The sequence below is a fragment of the Nicotiana sylvestris genome, chromosome 5 (assembly GCF_000393655.2).
Source record: "Nicotiana sylvestris chromosome 5, ASM39365v2, whole genome shotgun sequence".
Classification (NCBI taxonomy): Eukaryota; Viridiplantae; Streptophyta; class Magnoliopsida; order Solanales; family Solanaceae; genus Nicotiana; species Nicotiana sylvestris.
Genome location: NC_091061.1, coordinates 29935611 through 29955227, shown reverse-complemented (window position 1 = coordinate 29955227; position 19617 = coordinate 29935611). Strand labels below are relative to the sequence as shown.

The window sequence follows — 19617 nt, the reverse complement described above, 5'->3', positions numbered from 1 at the left end:
ATAATCCTCCCCGGCCTCAAAATTAATGTGAGATTCGGAAGGGGCCACATTTGCAAAAATAGCCGTTCGGTTGCATTTGTCAAACGGGGAAAGAAACTGGCCGTTTGTAAATCTTTTGATTAGAATATGTGGGTTGTTTGATTTTCGAGTTTGTAGGTCATCTTCAAACCTTTGAAACCCAGTTTGTTTTAATATGAAAATTGAAAAAAAAATATTTATTATTGTTTATCTTTATTTGGTCCGAACTACGCAAGGTCTGATTCATGCGGGGACATGATACGTAGGCAATCTCCATAAGATTCGACCACCACTAAATAATAATAATAATAATAATAAAAAGAATAAATAAATAAAGGAAAGTGTGGGAAATTTTCGGAGGGGCACAATTGTATCTCTGATATATGATTGTCTGTCAAATGCCCGAACACTAACGTTGATGGCTTCCCTTTGTTGTGTTCATATATAGAAAAGTGGTTGGTTGTGGTAGCTCTTCCCTGCAAAGCAAAATCAAAGGACAATGGCTCAGAACTGCAGAACCGAGTGGGTCGGTATCGATGACCGGCAACAATTGGTCGAACGGAATAACGGGTTGGTAGAGGAAGTGAAAATGCTGAGACAACATGTGGCAGATATGTATCAGGCATGGATAACTAGAAAAGCACCACCCCCTCCACCGCCAAGCCTCTTGAACTCTGTCATTTCCCAAGCACCCAACACCATAACGGAAGATCCCCCATACTCTCCATCCCAACCAACTTATGGCAGCTTTCCCAGCTACCCGAGTAGCTCCATCACTCCTCAATGCTTCTCCGCTCCCCAACACCACTTCTTTCCCCGCCATACTTCACTTTTCAGGCACCCGGCTCCACAAAATGCCTACCCACCTACACAAGCCTACCAAAAGCCACCTGGATCAGGTTTCCGGCCCTGTCAACATGCAAGAATGAAGAGGCTGCTGAAACGAGGAAAGGCTCTCACCCCCATCGGGGTATCTTATGCCAGTCTGTTTGAAAGGCTAAGGCATGCTGGCTCGATTGAGCCACTCCCCGCATGTACTCTAAATCCACTTGCAAGGAGCTTTGATCCGGCAGCGCGATGCGCCTACCACTCCAATGTCATAGGGCACAACATTGAGAGCTGTCATAGTTGGAGAAGGGAAGTAGAGAAAATGATCCGAGAAGGGCGGGTTGTGATTAATAACAGTGACATGGAGCACTCGAACCCCCTCGAGAACTTGCCGACGGAGGTTGATGAGATTGAAGCTGGTAATGGTCTCGGCAGTATTGATGCAAAGCTCAGTGGCTAAAATGCCAATTTTGATAAAGTGGGAGGACGTTTTGTTCCTTGGTCAGCAAGAGAGAAGCTTGTGGTGGCTCATTTTGTTGTCATTTCTGTTGTTCGGATTATTAGGGTTATGAGTCGGATGTTGTCTTATCCAGTTTAAAACGAAAATTACAAAAAAAATAGTTTCATTAATATTTTGTAGCTATTTTAAATCTTGAAAAATATTTAAAAAAAAAAGATATAGTTTTGTTTAAATACTAGTCTTATTTTTGGTAATTATTTTGCTTACATAGGACTAGTTAAGCAACATGTTCCTATTTCTCGGGTTCGGGCAAAAGAATAATATTCGGGTTCAAACTACCCGGTTTTAGGCCTAATTTTCGGACCTAGCCCATAATAAACCGTGTCCAGGACACGTGGGGAACCCCACCACGCGTGGGGCTCATTTTTATGGGCATTGTGTTACAAAACACGGACAGAAAGCCAAAGGAAAGGGGACTTTTGAATTTTTTTGGAAAAAGATCACTGTGGATCGTCTTCTTCCTCCTTGGAAAACCAGTGACTTCCCCCACGTCCAAACCGACCACCTTCTCAAACACCACCTTCAACGACAACAACCCATCCAAACGACCACCCGTCCCCTCCAAAACTCCAACGCCATAACCATCGTCAAACCTACCCAACGCCACCACGACCTTCCACCTCCAGTTCCCAGCACCATCGCCTCCTTCCTCCATTAAATCCGGCGAGCCCAGCTGCTTCGTCACAACCCACAACGCCATAACAGCTCCCTCTCCGCTAAACCACCACCAAACAGACCCCAAAACCCTCGCGTCCAAAACCACCGGCAGCCCCCACGTACCAGCTCCGTCGAGCCGCTGCTCGCTGCATCGTCAGTGCCCCCTCCTCGACCCTACTGTCGCTACCAGCCCCTTCACGTCCACCGTTCACTCCCTCACATCCAAACACCACCGCCCTCACGTCCAAAAACCAGAAAACCCTACCCGTCGTCACTGCCATCAGCCTCTACGTCCTCAAGCCTGGCGACCACAACCTGCTTCCCCCGCTGCCCCTCGTCGACCAACCCTGCCGACCAAACGGTACCCCCCCAGTATCATCGTCCCATACTGTCACTCATCCACGAACAGCAGTAACAGTTTTGGTCCGAGCTTGCTATTTCCATCGAGGTCGTCTTTGGTTCGTCGAGGTCCGGTACGTTGAGCTTGACGTCGAGGTTCCGTCGTTCTGTTATTGGAGAGGTGTCCGATAGTTTTCGGTCCAGTTGGTTGTTGTTCTGGCTTCAAACAGGTGCATACGCATTTTTAAACTTGTGATATTTTCTTAAATGGAATGAAATGATATGGATTTCCTATGCACTGTTTGTGTATCAGATTTGTTGAATGTCTCTTCCTTTGTTTCATTATTTTAAATAGCTATTCCGCATTTTGTTTCTTCATGCTAAGATTATTGTTATCTACATGCTTGTCTTAAGAGTTGTTTGTACGTATAGTAGTAATGTTAAAATCATAGGAGTAATTTTAATCCCACGGAAAAATATTCGTTTCATCAAATAAGTTTAATCTACAACTCATGACCTCGCAAAGTAGCAAAAAATGTAGTTATTCTAGCCTTGTCTCTTTTTCTAAAATAAATAAATAAATAAATAAACAAAAAAAAAACGAGACTAGCTTCGCCAAAAATAAAAATGTACAGATTGCGGAGTCCTCACAAAATATATGTATTAAACACTTAGATTCCGGGACGGGCCGTTTAGAAAATTTCACGGCCCCACCCAAAATAATAATGCGCTAGTTGCTTTAGGCGCGCCTTTAATAATGTTATCTCCCTAAACTCGGGTGCACATTTATGTGACCCAAATCCAAATCTCAACTAAATCGAAATGTGTCTCTAATCACGGGTACATTGACTGTGACGTGGTCTGAGATGCATTTCCATGACGTTGCGAATTCATTTTAAAATAATAAATGGGACGAGCCTCGACAAACAAAAAATGCAAATTGCGGGGCCCTCAGTAAATACTTGTTTTAAAGTTATTTAGAATTCAGGAGGGCCGCTTAGCGAATTTCGTGGCCTTCCCAAAATAATAACACGATAGTCTCTTTAGGCGCGTGTTTAATAATCTACTTTCTTAAACTCGGGTGTGCATTTCATGTGACCCAAATCCAAATCTCAAAACATCAAATAAAATGCGTTCCGGATTGTGGGTGCATTTCATGTGACGCAGTCCAAAGACGTGTTTTAAGCGATGTTCACATTCTTGTAAAAACAATAATAATAAAGCGGTTAAAAGTTAAAATTTGCACATAAGTTCATATTCGTATAAAATCAGATAATCAAGCCAAATATAACAGTTGAGCGACCGTGGTAGAACCACGGAACTCGGGAATGCCTAACACCTTCTCCCGGGTTAACAGAATTCCTTATCTGGATTTCTGGTACGCAGACTGTAATATGGAGTCATTCATTTCCTCGATTCGGGATTAAAATTGGTGACTTGGGACACCCTAAATCTCCCAAGTGGCGACTCTGAAATAAATAAACCAATCCCGTTTCGATTGTCCTTTAATTGGAAAAAACTCCCTTGCGCCAAGGAGCTTTGATCCGGCAGCGCGATGCGCCTACCACTCCAATGTCATAGGGCACAACATTGAGAGCTGTCATAGTTGGAGAAGGGAAGTAGAGAAAATGATCCGAGAAGGGCGGGTTGTGATTAATAACAGTGACATGGAGCACTCGAACCCCCTCGAGAACTTGCCGACGGAGGTTGATGAGATTGAAGCTGGTAATGGTCTCGGCAGTATTGATGCAAAGCTCAGTGGCTAAAATGCCAATTTTGATAAAGTGGGAGGACGTTTCGTTCCTTGGTCAGCAAGAGAGAAGCTTGTGGTGGCTCATTTTGTTGTCATTTCTGTTGTTCGGATTATTAGGGTTATAAGTCGGATGTTGTCTTGTCCAGTTTGTTTTAGGATTTTGTTCTGGATTGTTTTGTTTGTTTTGTTATTTAAACCATTTCACCGGTAGTCTAATACAAAATCCGGTCTTTTATTATTTCCAGTCATCTTTTTGTTTAGTCCTTTTATCATTTTTGTTCAATGCCGATTCTAGGGACATGACATGCGCACCCAGTTTGGGCCTAGTCTTAAAAGTTAATCATAAAACCCTGGGAAGGTGATCAAAGCATTTAAAGGAAATAAGAACGGTTTGAGATTATTTGGAGCCCGAGTCATGTGGAACTGGGGCAAGTTAAACACAAAGAAAACCGTTAAAGAAAGATTCGCCTAAATTGGCATGAGGGTCGTTCATAATAATGAGAATGAGAGTGTCGCCCAACGGTGCTTTAGAAGTGACAAATGAACAAACAGATGTTGAATATAATTGTCAAGTCCAGCACCATCGGAAGAGACTATAAATCTATTGTTTAATTGTGTTGTTTGCACTTGACATGTTTTGAAGACTGGAATGACGAAGGCATTTTGTTCTGCTACCCAAACACTTTATCCTTCGTTAACCCCTTTTGAGCCTTATTTATTTTCCTTTCATACCCCTCGTTCGGAATTAGTAGCAACGAATAGAATACGCAAGCGCGGCAGGTAAACAAAAGAAGAAAAAAAAGAGAAAGAAAAGAAAACAACAAAATAGAAGAAAAAAAAAGAGATAAAAAAAAAGTCAAATGAAAAAGAGGAATTGGGAACTACGTTTGACCTGATTCCTCAAAGAGGATACGTAGGCGCTTCACGGCTCGGTCATAGTTTTGAAAAATAAAAAAACAATTCAATTAAGATATCCCCAAGCAAGAAACTGGGGTAGAGGTTGCGTTCGTTGTAAATAAATCTGGTTCCGAAAGTTGTAATTAATAACCCAGAATCGATGCACTTTTGAGCCTTTAATACCCTTTTTTCCTAGCCCTATCCAAAACCCACATTACGGTCCAAAGAAAGACCTTCTGATCAGTCTTCAAAAGATGCCAAGTCAGACAAATGAAGAGTCTTACCGGCGAACATAACATTCTGTTCCACAGCAGAAAGGACTCTAATCTCCAACAGAAAGAGTCATACCAGAAACACTCCAAAATCCCCAGCTGGAGAGAGATATAAAACGAGAGAGTCTTATTGGTGAAAACCTTCACAGGCACCATAAGGCGATGAAAGCTGAGAGAGGAACAAAAAATGGGAGAGACTTGATAGCGAAAATCCTTCGGGCACTACAAGTCGAATAAGATTAAGAATCCGATGGGGAATCGCCAATTGAAGATCTTGAAAGATGATTGACGGTAAAGGATAGGCCACATGCGCATGTCATGACCATTAGAGTCGGTATCTGCATTTGATAGGTTTTATTTATAGTTTCTTTTGTTAAAGAGTCGTCTTTCCCTTGGTCTTTTTATTCTGTTCCTTTTTTATCTTTTTCCTTTCATAGAAAAATCCCCAATAGAGTCTGTCTGGTCAGAACAAGTGTGAATTGACTTCAAAATATGCCATCAGCTTTCCAATTATGCCAGATGAGATCTGACTAGTGCACCCAAATGGTATAGTCGTCAAGGAACAAGCGCGGGGCCAGTGTCAAAAAGATATCCCCAAAAGGGAGTTGACAAAAAGATTGACAAGTGTCAAGAGGGATACCATCGCCTTTACCAAAAGTTATAAACCTCAAGGCCAAGGCCCATGAACAAAGCAAGGAAAGCAGTGTGCATGATTTGGGGAAATTCATGCTAGACTAAAAGGTCGGGGAAATGCCAGTTTCCGAGCTATGCCACGAAAGAAGAGGGATATCCCCAGCAGGAAGGGATTATCCCCAGCACATAATATCATCCCCAACAAGTTGTGGAGCACAGAGCAAGGAAGAGAGAAAGGGAAAGCCATCCCAGTAGGAGTATCACAACCAACCACCGCGTTTTAAACTAACAAAATTTTGTTTGATTTGAAGCAGGTAACGGAAATGGCATTGATGCCAGAACTGCATGCCACAAGGGATATTATCAAACTGGGGCAGAAAATTTTCCTTCCATTTAGAAAAATTTTCTGGAAGTCAGGTACCCCCAGCTGATAACATTTTATCCCCCAGCAGGTAAGTAAATAATCCCCAGCAAGTATTGAGGTAAGACATTTTCAAGTTTTAAGGATATTTTGGGTTCATCTGCCCTCGAATAGGATATCTTGGGTTCATCCGCCCTCGAATAGGATATTTTGGGTTCATCCGCCCTCGAATAGGATATTTTGGGTTCATCCGCCCTCGAATAGGATATTTTGGGTTCATCCGCCCTCGAATAGGATTCTATTTTCAAAGTTGTTGTCCATGCCAGGCGCCCACCTGTATAACAAGGGAATACATTTTGTGTCTTTACCATTAGGCGCCCACCTGTATAACAAGGGAATACATTCCACGTCTTTACCCATAGGAGATGCATTTCCTCCTAAGTTTGTTTTAGTTTCACCCTTAGGAGATGCATTTCCTCCTAAGTTTGTTTTTTACCCATAGGAGATGTATTTCCTCCTAAAGTTTATTTTTACCAATAGGAGACGCACATCCTAAGTTAAGTTTCACCAATAGGAGACGCACATCCTAAGATAAGTTTCACCATTAGGAGACGCACGTCCTAAGGAGACGCACTTCCTAAGCTAAGTTTCACCAATAGGAGACGCACATCCTAAGGAGACGCACTTCCTAAGATAAGTTTCACCATTAGGAGACGCACTTCCTAAGTCAATTTCACCAAGAGGAGACGCACATCCTAAGTTAGTTTCACCAAGAGGAGACGCACTTCCTAAGAAAAGTTTCACCAATAGGAGACGCACGTCCTAAGGAGACGCACTTCCTAAAAATAGTTTCACCAAGAGGAGACGCACATCCTAAGTTAGTTTCACCAAGAGGAGACGCACTTCCTAAGAAAAGTTTCACCAATAGGAGACGCACGTCCTAAGGAGACGCACTTCCTAAAAATAGTTTCACCAAGAGGAGACGCACATCCTAAGTTAGTTTCACCAACAGGAGACGCACATCCTAAGTTAGTTTCACCAACAGGGTTTCACCAAGAGGAGACGCACTTCCTAAGAATAGTTTCACCAAGAGGAGACGCACATCCTAAGTTAGTCCTAAGATAAGTTTCACCAAGAGGAGACGCACTTCCTAAGAATAGTTTCACCTATAGGAGACGCACTTCCTAAGAATAGTTTCACCAGTAGGAGACGCACTTCCTAAGCCAAGTTTTACCAATAGGAGACGCACTTCCTAAGAATAGTTTCACCAATAGGAGACGCACTTCCTAAGTTTAGTTGTACCAATAGGAGACGCACTTCCTAAGTTAGTTTTACCCAATAGGAGACGCACTTCCTAAGAAAAGTTTCACCAATAGGAGACGCACTTCCTAAGTTTATTTCACCAATAGGAGACACACTTCCTAAGTTTATTCCACCAACAGGATACGCACTTCCTAAGTATAGTTGTACCCATAGGAGACGCACTTCCTAAGTAAGTTTTACCAATAGGAGACGCACTTCCTAAGTTTAGTTTTTCCTAATAGGAGACGCACTTCCTAAGTTTATTGTACCCAATAGGAGACGCACTTCCTAAGTTCAGTTTTACCATAGGAGACACACTTCCCAAGTTCAGCTCTACCAATAGGAGACGCACTTCCTAAGTTTATTGTACCCAATAGGAGACGCACTTCCTAAGTTCAGTTTTACCATAGGAGACACACTTCCCAAGTTCAGCTCTACCAATTGGAGACGCACTTCCTAAGTTTATTGTACCCACATGAGACGCACTTCCTAAGTTTATTGTACCCAATAGGAGACGCACTTCCTTAAAGTTTAGTTTTGCCCATAGGAGACGCACTTCCTAAGTTTACTTTTATCCCATAGGAGACGCACTTCCTAAATTAAGATTTCACGCATAGGAGACGCATTTCCTAAATTATTTTCATTCATAGGAGACGCACTTCCTAGTTCAAAATCATTAAGGTTTCACCCATAGGAGACGCACTTCCTAAGACTATTTAACCCCTAGGAGACGCACTTCCTAAGTTTAATTTCGTGCATAGGAAACGCACTTCCTGAATTAAGTTTACTTTATTAGGAGACGCACTTCCTAGTCTGGTTCGCTCAGGTTATACTTTTGCTTTAGGAGACGCACTTCCTAGTCTGGTTCATTTAAGATTTCATTCGTAAAAGACACATTTCCTAGTTTGAGTCATTGAGATTTTACCCATAAGAGGCACACTTCCTAATATTGATAGTCCATTTATAGGAGACGCACTTCTTAGTTTGGCTTTTTTAGATTATATTTTATTTCAGGAGACGCACTTCCGGAATTGAGATTTCACCCTTAGGAGATGCACCTCCTAGTTTGATTCATTTTAAGTTCGACCATAGGAGACGCACTTCCTAGTCTAGTTTATTGAACTTTTACCTGTAGGAGACGCACTTCCTAATCAAGGTCTTTCAAGTTTTTTAGGAGATGCACTTCCTAAAATCGAGATTTTATTCATAGGAGACGCACTTCCTAGTTCTAGTCACTGAAGTTTTCACCCCAAGGAGACGCACTTCCTAGTTTAGTTCATTCCGATTCAACCATAGAAGAAGCACTTTCTAGTTTGAGTCATCGAGGTTTTTATTTTAGCAGACACATTTGCTAGCAAGAGTTTTTGGTTTTACTCGTAGGAGATGCACATCCTAGTCTAGTCTTTAGTTTACTCTCATCATTGCATCAGTAGTATAAATAGGTTACAATTTTGCTAACGACTCACAAATCTTCCCAGTGCAAACTGAGGTTAGGAAATTTTCGTTTGTTTTGTTTGTTTTGGTGGTAGGATCCCGCCTGGAAAATAGAGGTTGTTAAATTCAAGATGATGAAGCCAGGCGCCCACCTGTATAACGAGAGGAATACTTTTCAGTCTTCACATTTCATGCCAGGCGCCCACCTGTATAACGAGAGGAATACATTCAGTCTTTACATTTCAAGCGTTGAAGTTGGGAGCCCGCCCAGATAACAGAGGCATACATTTCAGCATTAATTTTCAAGTATTGAAGTTGGGAGCCCGCCCATACAACAGAGGCACACATTTCAAGATCAAGTCAGAGGACAATAAAACAGAGGGTTACAACAGGAATCCCCAGCAGGAAACAATAAAAATCCCCAGCACCGGGAAGCAAAAGGATGCAACAAGAGGTCCCAGCACAAACTCAAGTGCATGTGTCAAAAGGAAGAAAAACATCTGAAGAAAAGCACCGGAGGAAACACAAGCCGACAAGAAAGCAAGGCAACAAGAACAAATTTTAGTCTAGCATAGCTTCTTGTTTTCTTTTAAACACGGTGTAACAAGGAGATCGGTAGGCAGTGATAACAGCATGCAACAACAGTAACATTGCAGTCTCACGGTAGTCCCAGCTACCAAAACTTCCCGAACTACATTGACCTGATTCCTGTTTAGCCCAGGATATGTAGGAAACCTTTGAAGCAAAGGTTCGGTCAAATCTTTTTCAAAATAAAAAAATAAAAAAAAATGCTTCACACGGAGTACTCGGATGGGCAAAAATCGCTCGCTTTATCTTTGCACGAAAACCATTCGTGTCTTCGGGCAAAGAGGGGCAGCTGTAAGCACGTGATTTTTGCCCTATATGAGAATTACTCCCAAAAAATTCAAAAATAAAATAATTTTTCTTGGTGTGCAATTTTTGTGATATTTTGTGTAACTATTTGTATGTTTGTCTATGCATGTTTATTTGTTAAATTAATAAAAAATACAAAAATAGGCATCTTTTGCATTTTTAGCATTTAATGTCCAAATGAACAATTTTATGCTTAATTATTACTTAATTGTGTGTTAATTGTTATTGGAAGTTAATTTGCGCTTTTATAACTTAATTTAGTTCTTAATAATAATTTAAGTACTTTTATAATTTAGTTTTAGAAAAATAAAAGAAGAAAAGAGAACAAAAATACAAAGAAAAATCGGATTGGGCCACTTCTTCAATTTCAAACCACAGGCCCAAATAATTGCCCAACTTTCCCCATGACCCGGTCCGTTTCAAACCGGGTCGATCCGGTCCGCTCCATTAACCCAACACCCCTTCTTCATTTTTGTCCAACACAAAACAAAACCAAAAAAATAAAAAATAAAAAGTGAATTATCACTATTAATAGTTTTATTTTTTGTTTTTTTATATATAAAAAAATACAAAAATATTTTATTTTTTTCCTCATATATTTTTTAATATATATATATATATATATATATATATATATATATATATATATATAGTAATTTCGGAAATGATTTTAAAAAAATAAAAAATAAAAAATAAAAAAAGTAAAAGAATGTAGAAAATTTAAAAAAAGTAAAAAGTTTTAAAAAATTTAAAAGTAAAATAAGGTTGGAATTAAAAAATAAATATAAAGGTATCTGAAAATTTAAAAAATTTAAAGTAATTGAAAGTAGCATTTTTAAAAGAAAAAGAAAAGATAGTGGTTTGTTTTTTAAAGAAAAGTTAAATAAAGTGAGATTCTCTTTTAAAAAAATAAAAAGTGGGATTTTAAATAAGATAAAGTAATTAAAGTTGGAATTTTAAAAATAAAAGTAAATAAAGGTGGGATTTCTTTTTCTAAAAAAATAAAAGCAATTTGTAAGTGGGATTTCTTTTAATTAAAAAAATAATAAAATAATAAAAAAACAAATCTGAAAATTTCGAAAATTTTGCTATAAATAGAAGAGAAAATTTAGGAAGAAGGGGTGGAAAAAAAGAGAGGAAAAACTAGATAGAGAGAAGAAAAAAAGAGGGGGCGGAGTGAGAAGTATACACCCGATATACATTCTGGATACACTGAATATACAGGGGCAGAATTCATTTTGGAGAGTTTTGAAGTTGAAAAAGAATAGTTACTGCTTCATTGCCTCGCTTAAGATCTGAAATAGTCAGAACCTTCCTGCCTTTTACTTCTTCTCTATACTTGGAGTCGTTTATAGTCTCCTGGGTTTTCTGCTATTCCTACTGTACTGGTTTGCGGTGTTGCTGAATCTGTTGTTGCTGTGTTATTACTGCTGCTGACTTCTCCTTCTTTTGTTCTTGTACTGCTGTTTCCAGGTACACATTTGTACAATCTCGGCTTGAAGCAAAAAATGAAATATTAATCAGGCTTTGTTCCTGTTGAATTCCTCCTGTTTAGATTTGTGGTTGAATATAATTTTTCTTTCTTCGTATAAAGATGTAGTTGAATGATTAATGAATAATGAGGTTGCATATGTATACTTTCTTCATCTAATAATGTTAGTTTAAATTAATCGGAGAATAATTAATCTGTTTTGATATTATGGTCAATCTCATGTTCTAGTATTATTGAATAACAGAATATAAAATGAAAGCAGTTTTTCTTTGTACAAACTCGATCGCAATTTTCCATTCGCATTAGCCGTAAACTAATAACTAATAAGTTACGTTTTTCAGCATGTAAATAATTAAGAGATTTTCTTTTATTTTAGAGACGAACTTAATAGAAAATATAGTCATTGTAGGTTTATCCTTTAAAAATAAAAATGAGACGAGCCTCGCCAAATAAAACGTATAGATTGCGGGGCCCTCACAAAATGTATGGTTTAATTAGAATTCGGAAGGACCGTTTAGCGAATTTCACGGTCTTCCCCAAAATAATAACGCGATAGTCTCTTTAGGCGCGTGTTTAATATTTTACTTTCTTAAGCCTGGGTGTGCATTTCATGCGACCCGAATCCAAATCCCAAAACATCAAATAAAACGTGTTCCGGATTGTGGGTGCATTTCATGTAACGCAGTCCAAAGACGTGCTTTAAGCGATGTTCACATTTCTTTTAAAAACAATAATAATAAAGCGGTTAAAAGATAAAATTTACACATAAGTTCATATTTGTATAAAATCAGATAATCAAGCCGAATATAATAGTTGAGCGACCGTGCTAGAACCACGGAACTCGGGAATGCCTAACACCTTCTCCCGGGTTAACAGAATTCCTTATCCGGATTTCTGGTACGCAGACTGTAATATGGAGTCATTCTTTTTCTCGATTCGGGATTAAAATTGGTGACTTGGGACACCCTAAATCTCCCAAGTGGCGACTCTGAAATAAATAAACCAATCCCGTTTCGATTTTCCTTTAATTGGAAAAACTCCCTTGCACCCTCGCGGGTGCGGAAAAAGGAGGTGCGACAATTACTGTGCGTGATTTGCTTTGGAAGATCTGGAAAATATTTAATTCCCCTTTTTAACGCATCTAAATAAGGAATCCTACAGCTATAATGATTCCTTATTTAATGCATTGTATATATTATGTAGAAATACTATTAGCATGAAAGGTAATATGCAAACTATGAATATATTTGACAATATAGTTTCCTATATGGTACAGGAACGAAAATTCCCAATTTTATTTTACCCAAATTTTACAAAGGAAAACTGCACAGTATAGTTGCTCTAAACAATAATAGCTCGCAAATTGTATATTTTTTTATTTATACATAATGTATAATATATATTGACGGCTGCAGAAAAAGAGATTAACAGAATTCCCCTACATTCATAAAATATCATTTTCCATTGGCAGAATGGCCTAAATGGCACCTATACTTGTGCCACTTTGTCATGCGGATCCTCCTACTTCATTTTTTTTCATCAAGACACTTTAACTTGTTCAAAATTAATATTTTAAACCCCTCTTACCGTTTGTGTATCTCACTTGCTTGACGTGGATGACACATCATATTCCACGTCATTTTTTAAATATTTTTTCTACTAAAAATATTTATTATATATTATTTTCTTAAAGAAAAAGAAAAAGAAAATCAATGCCTCCATCTCATCTCTCTTCCCTAAAATAAATTCACATATTACTTCTTCCTAGTAAATGTCAAAATTAAATGAAAATAGAACAAAATTAGTATTTGATAGCAACAATGGCCACTTTTAGTAAGAGATTTTCTAAAGCTTGTTGCTAACAAAAACATATGGCTAGAGTGCCGTAAAAATGGCCCAAAGAATATCCACCGTTTCTCATGGCCAAAGCACTACCGGAATTACCTCTCCCATGTTCAACATTGCAGAAATCGCCACTCTGTCAATCGTCTTGAGATCATGAAGCCAACTCTTGAAGAACCTAAGTGAATCACTAAGAGATGTTGAAGACCTTTCTCTTAAGTTTTCCATTGATGTGGACTTCAAAGCCAATGGGGAACTTGATATGGCAAGAAGGCAGCAGGAACTTATGGAGAAAACTCTCCCGGAAAGCTAATTCAATTAGCAAGCCTATTGTTAGCGTACATGGGGAGACGAAAAGGGGGTATTGTGTGTGTGTGGGGGGGGGGGGAGGGAGTGGGGGAATAGAAAGAAGAATAAAAAGCGCACAGGAGAAAGGGGGGGACGAAGAGGGAGGAACAGAATATCCCTTTTGCTTCTTTTTTTCTTATTTATTTTTTATTCTTATTTTAATGATTTTTTTCTTTTTATTTTAATTATTTCTGGTTCAAAATATTCATATTCATGCTCCTTATTCGTGTGAATTACACCCACTTTGTCCAGCTCAACCATTATTTTGACACATGTGCTTGGTCAGTCAGAGGGGTTTAAAATATTAATTTTGAACAAGTTAAAATGTCTAGATGAAAAAAAAGTGAAATAAGAGGACCGACATGACAAAGTGGTACATGTATAGGTGTCATTTAAGTCATTCTGCCTTTTCCGTTACTTCTTCAAACTACAATAGAAATCAGCATTTCATTCTTCGTCCTTCTTTCTGACTCCAAATCAAGAAAACAAAGTCAGAGCTACCACGCGCCCAGAAACCCGGGGAAAAAAGGAAAATGAAAAATGAAAAAAAGAAGCTAATTACAATTGTAAATCAGCATGGCAGAATAATATGACCTATCATCACAGTTTACAGATGTACATACATATCCTCTTTTACCTCCAGGCACGAGCGGTGAAAATGAAAGCAATTTGGATCTCTAGACCTGCTACAGAAACAGCTGATGGTAATTATGAGAAACACCATGAGCAAAATACATAAAATGAACAAACAAATTCTCGTAGCAGGATTACAAAAGCAGCAAACCTGCACAGCATTTTAAGTACTGATGAACCGTTTGTTCCTTAGTCGCACGACTTTCATTCTCGCAGAACTACATAGAAGCACACTCCCAGAAAAAAAATCAACTAAAAGCACACAACTTCTGACCATTTGAAATCTTGGTTTTTAGTTGGCCAAATATATAAAGGACCCCTTTGAGTTGTCACAATCGATCAGCAAACACTTCCACTTGATATATATGTGTGTCATTTAAACACATGTAGCTGATTGGGCATATGCGTGATAGCTACCAAAATTTTGAGCACGTCAACTCATTTTTTCAGCCTATTTTTGTTTTCTTTGAAAAAGAAATACTCTCTCCGTTTCAATTTACGTAAAACTATTTCTTTTTTGGTCCGTATCAAAAAAAATAACTCATTTTCTTATTTGGAAACAATTTACCTTTATACAATTATCTATAGCCACACAAAATCATTTTACACCACACGCTCAAAAGTTTCTCTCTTTTTTTAAACTCCGTGCCTAGTCAAATGGGTTCACATAAATTGAAATAGAGGGAATATTTTTTTCTCTTGGTCTCTTTTCCACTTTACAGTCACCTCCATTACCGACCACCATTCACTGAAGCTTCATCTACGCCCCTTCAACCACTACCGGCAACAATACCTTCCATCCAATTGAAACACATAAACAACAACCAATTACTTGAATCGGCCAAATAATAATTTTAAGGAAAAAATTACACACAAAAAGAAAACAATAAATTAAAGAAAGAAAAGTGATACAAGTCCAAATTCATAATCAAGAAAATGACAGAGAGAGAGAATTAAAGATTCCAATACAATTGAATCTTTCAAATTTTTCCAGCGAGAGAGGCCACAAGATGAGAATTTTCGGCGAGGTCCGTGGGTAGTTGGGTTATTCGCTTGGCTATTCGATGTTTGTATTAGTTTTAAGAGAAGGTTATAGATTTAATTTTTGAATATGGATAGGATAGGTTTTGGGTAAAAGGTGTGTCAGGAGAAGAAGGTGGGAAATGGAAGGGGTCTGACGGGAAAAACTTAGGTTTGTTTGGTGGATGGATGGTTTTGGAAAAGGGAATGGGGGATCGGGAATTGCAATTGGGTCTGTTTGGGCAGAAGGTGGGTTTGGGTTTTTCTTTTTTAGTTTATTGAATTTCTTTTTAAATTATTGTTTACCATTTTAATTCAGCATTAAACGTGTTATTATCTTATTGGTTCATTTACCACGTAACCGGCGATTGCATTTCACGCATGTGATCTATTGAACGAAGGTGTCCAAATGACACATATATATTCGGTAAAAGTGTCTAGTTGGATATTTGGGAAGTGAAGGTGTTCAGCGTGACAACTTAAAGGGGTCATTCATGTATTTCGCCTTTTTAGTTAATAAAAAAGCTAGCAGTTAAAACCAACATAAACTTAGAAGGAAACAATGTCTTGCTTGGGTGAAAACAAGAAGGAATCAAGGTTAACGTTGACATATCTCAGGACAATACTATGGCAAGTGTCGATTAACTTTACACTTGCTATACTACTTTTGTCAATAATTAGTTACACAGATGTTGATTTAGAGCATAATGAATCATTAAGAAATGATAGAGAATCGAAGAATAACAGTTCAGGGATGTCACAAGAGGCATACACTTTCATAGAGTAATGTCTTTTCCTGCTATGTCCATAAAAAGAAAAGACTACGAGAGTGTTTTGGCTAAGCTTATAAGCTGGTCAAACTGGTTTATAAGCACTTTTTGGCTTATCTACGCGTTTGGTAAAATTAAAAGTGCTTATAATTTAAGTGCTTATAAGCCAAAAATAAGCCAAAAGCCATAAGTTGGTCTCCCCCAACTTATCAAATTTCAGCTTATAAGCACTTTAGGTTTGACTAAAATATTTACTATTCTATCCCTAAAATATTTCTTTTAAATAAAACTCTTCGTATACCCAGTTCTTCAGCTGCTTATTATTAAATTCAACACTTTTATCCAAACACGTAACTGCTTATTTTTTAAATCAGTTTCAGCACTTAAAAGTGTTTTTCAGCACCTATGCTTATCAGCTACTCTAAATCAGCTAAGCCAAACAGACTCTATAACTCTTCTCTGTACATACAAGGAAGTAAGTCTTCCACCATATTCTAGTGCAAAATAAGTGCAACATGCAATTGGAGGATCCATAAACAGAGAGACAGCATATTATAAGACATTATATACAAATAGCTGTATTTGAATTAATTTACTTTTCTCGGCACAAAGACATGCCAATATCAAAGTTATCCTGACAAAACAAATCATGAAGCTTTATAGTAGCAGCAACAAAAGCCATGAATTGTCTTATCTGCGGGGCAGTTGTTGCAGGAGAGGAGCTGCAAATGCAAGCTATCATCTTTTGACTTTTGGAGGCAAAGGATGTATGCATCCAACTGTTGCCCTGGAAAATTCACGCGCTTATGCATAAAACGCTTTGGAAAGAAATGCATACGCTCCCAACAAGACCACCAACGAGATTGGTAATTCAAATCCACAATATGTCAACATTATGAAAAATACATCATACATTTAAGGTACTAACAATCTATGTTGCTCGAACTCTCAGAAAACTTTGCCGGGTGCGTGTCGGATCCTCCAAAAATACTATTTTTGGAGGATCCGACACTGGTGTGACATCATTTTGGAGAGTCCGCAACATAACTAACAATATAAAATAACAATATAAAATTTACATGTCCGCAACTCAGCTCAGCTACATGTTCATCATGGAGCGAGATGCGAAGATTTGTTAACAATGCTTCTTGGTCCCAACTTAAGGGACCGGAAGCATACAATGCCTCCAAAGTAGAGCGATAAGCATGTAACTCCAAACTATGAATACTTGCTGCTATTTTCTCAGGTGAAGAAAGAGAGTGTCTTTCCACCTTATCTGCTGAATTTCGAAAAGACTCTGCATCACTGCAAAGAAGCTCAGTTCCTTGGCAATAAACTTGTACTGGAGAACAGTTAGAAAATTTTCTATCGTTAAGACTACAACTACCAACAGAACAGGCATCGCTATGAGAATCACTAGATTCTGTACTTGTGGAAAGGAAATAGCCAACTGAACCACTTCTTTTGGTTTGCCTCAATGCGCAATATCCATCAGATACATTGTTCAATGAATTACGCACATATTTTTCATCCGTTCTGTTTTCTTTGCACTTAGCACTAACATTCCGTCTCTTAAAAGCTCTCTCGGTTGCCTCTAAATCCTAAATGTTTCTAGAGGTTTCAGTTTTAGTGAGGGCAACATGGGATGCACTATTCAGCAAGCTAATATGAGACTTCCTCAATTCAGTACAATCCCGAGCAGCTAAATGATCATCCCCAACAAATTTAAGAGACAGGACCTTGCTCACTTTTTTAGAAGGTATTACAGCAGAAAGGCGATCAGGTCTCCGACACAGTCCAGATCCCTAAAAGAAGAAACAAACATGTACTCTAGTCAACAAACACAGATCAATTATTTCAACTCGGAGTAACTAAAAAGATGACGACTATGAACAACCAAACAATATAACGAATGAATAAATAAGATAAAGGATAAGTGGAACTCAAAATAGAAAAGGGAAAAATTCTCGAACAATAAATTAAAGCGAAAAAGGGTGAAATAAACCGGGAAGTTCAATTGGGAAAAAAGAGATGAACGCTAACAAAAAGAATCATAATGAAATGAATTGGGAGCATTAGGTTTGCGGAAAGGGAGAGGAAGGGAGACTATAAACTCACCTTCCCAATTAGGTTTAGCACTCTGGTATTTGATCTGTGCACGCAAGGCTCCTTCAGGCATCCAGTCTGACATACCAAATAGTAGTCTCTATCCAGAACCTTAACAATTGTGGCAGTTGATTCGTCAAATACCTCCACAACTCGACCAATTTCCTCATTATCCGAACCCTCCACACATGATCTGATATCCTTCCTCGACACCCTCTCAATCCTCCCCTGCTTTCCATTGTTGTCTCCACCCTATTCTTCCACTTTTCATAGTTACTTACCTGTTTTATTTCTATAGTTTCTAATGATAATACTACTTTTTCGTCTTCTTGAACCGAGAGTCTATTGGAAACAGTATCTCTACCTATGGTAGGGCCGTAGGGGTAAGTGTATGAGTCAAAATCTGACCACACGTGAATTAGCACTAAAAGGAATGGTAAGGGGTCAACCAAGTCGTGGTCGTACTCACAAGTCATAATAACGATGAGTATCTCGGCCACTGCCGGGAGCAATGAAAAGTATAATCAAGAGAGGGTATTCTGGCTAAAGATCGTTGGACAAAGGGGAATATTTATAATATATATATATATATATATATATATATAGAAGGTAAGAAGGCAAGAAAGGGGGACTGACTCCCTGAGGAGAGAGAGGGATTGAAGAACAACAGGAGACCTCCAACAACAAAGCAAAAGATTAGATTTTGGTTGCAAATCTTTGTAATTGTCATTGATGAGTCAATAAAGATAGATCTAATAGTTATCAATGGCATTCCTTCCTTTCCTTCTTTGCTCTTACATTACGGAACAATATATCAAAGATGTAAGCTTATTATTTATGTTTGATGTCTCTTAATAATCTTAAGAAGAACTATATAAGCTCGACGGTATTCGATTCTCGTATTTGATATGCTTTGATCTAGAGTTAATTATCTTTGGCTAAGATTTACCCTTTATTTCATCATTAGTTAGTTTAACAAAAAGCTTAGCACTTTTTGGTCAAACAATTTGCCGCCGTTTGTGGGGATTTCTTAGCCAAAACCTTAATTTCCTTTAGATCTAAAACCAGCCAAAATATCACTTCTTGGCTGTCATAGCCTCACCATCTCGGTACACCAACTCTAAAAAGTGGTAGATAAGTTTTTGAGATAACCAAACCAATCTAGGTCAGATCTCTACATGAAATCGAAATAATATCCGACATCTATGCAAAAACCATGCCTCATCTATAGCGATGGGTTTGGCACGTCATAGGCATGCTCAAAGTAGGATCACAGTCACTACGCACTTAGCATGACCGCAACCCTATTTAACGTATTTACTCTATATACCAGCCTGTACTCCCACCTCTTAGGAAGGGACAATAGCCTACTAAGTGATTCTCTGAAATAACGGGCATATCCTGCCTTATTTTCGTACCCACACGCGCTGTGTGATTTATGAACAAGTATGACATGTTTCCCTTGTTGTTTGTGCATATCGAACGGGATCGGATTGGG

The 19617-nt window shown here is 38.4% G+C and overlaps 2 long non-coding RNA genes across 5 annotated transcripts; both read right to left on the bottom strand.

Annotated features, from left to right (window-relative positions):
• Positions 1-13885: 13885 nt before the first annotated feature.
• LOC104230151 (uncharacterized) lies at positions 13886-15468 on the bottom strand. Of its 4 annotated transcripts, XR_011400039.1 has the most exons (3): positions 15193-15468; positions 14375-15016; positions 13886-14276 (listed from the first exon to the last, which is right to left on the bottom strand). It is a non-coding gene; the product is annotated as an uncharacterized lncRNA (long non-coding RNA). The 4 variants fall into 4 exon arrangements; XR_011400040.1 differs by having other exon boundaries at positions 13886-14288; positions 14375-15468; XR_711818.2 differs by having other exon boundaries at positions 14375-15468.
• A 1412-nt stretch (positions 15469-16880) lies between these two features.
• Positions 16881-18398, bottom strand: LOC104230153 (uncharacterized). The gene is made up of 2 exons (XR_011400038.1): positions 18132-18398; positions 16881-17818 (listed from the first exon to the last, which is right to left on the bottom strand). It is a non-coding gene; the product is annotated as an uncharacterized lncRNA (long non-coding RNA).
• Positions 18399-19617: the final 1219 nt, after the last annotated feature.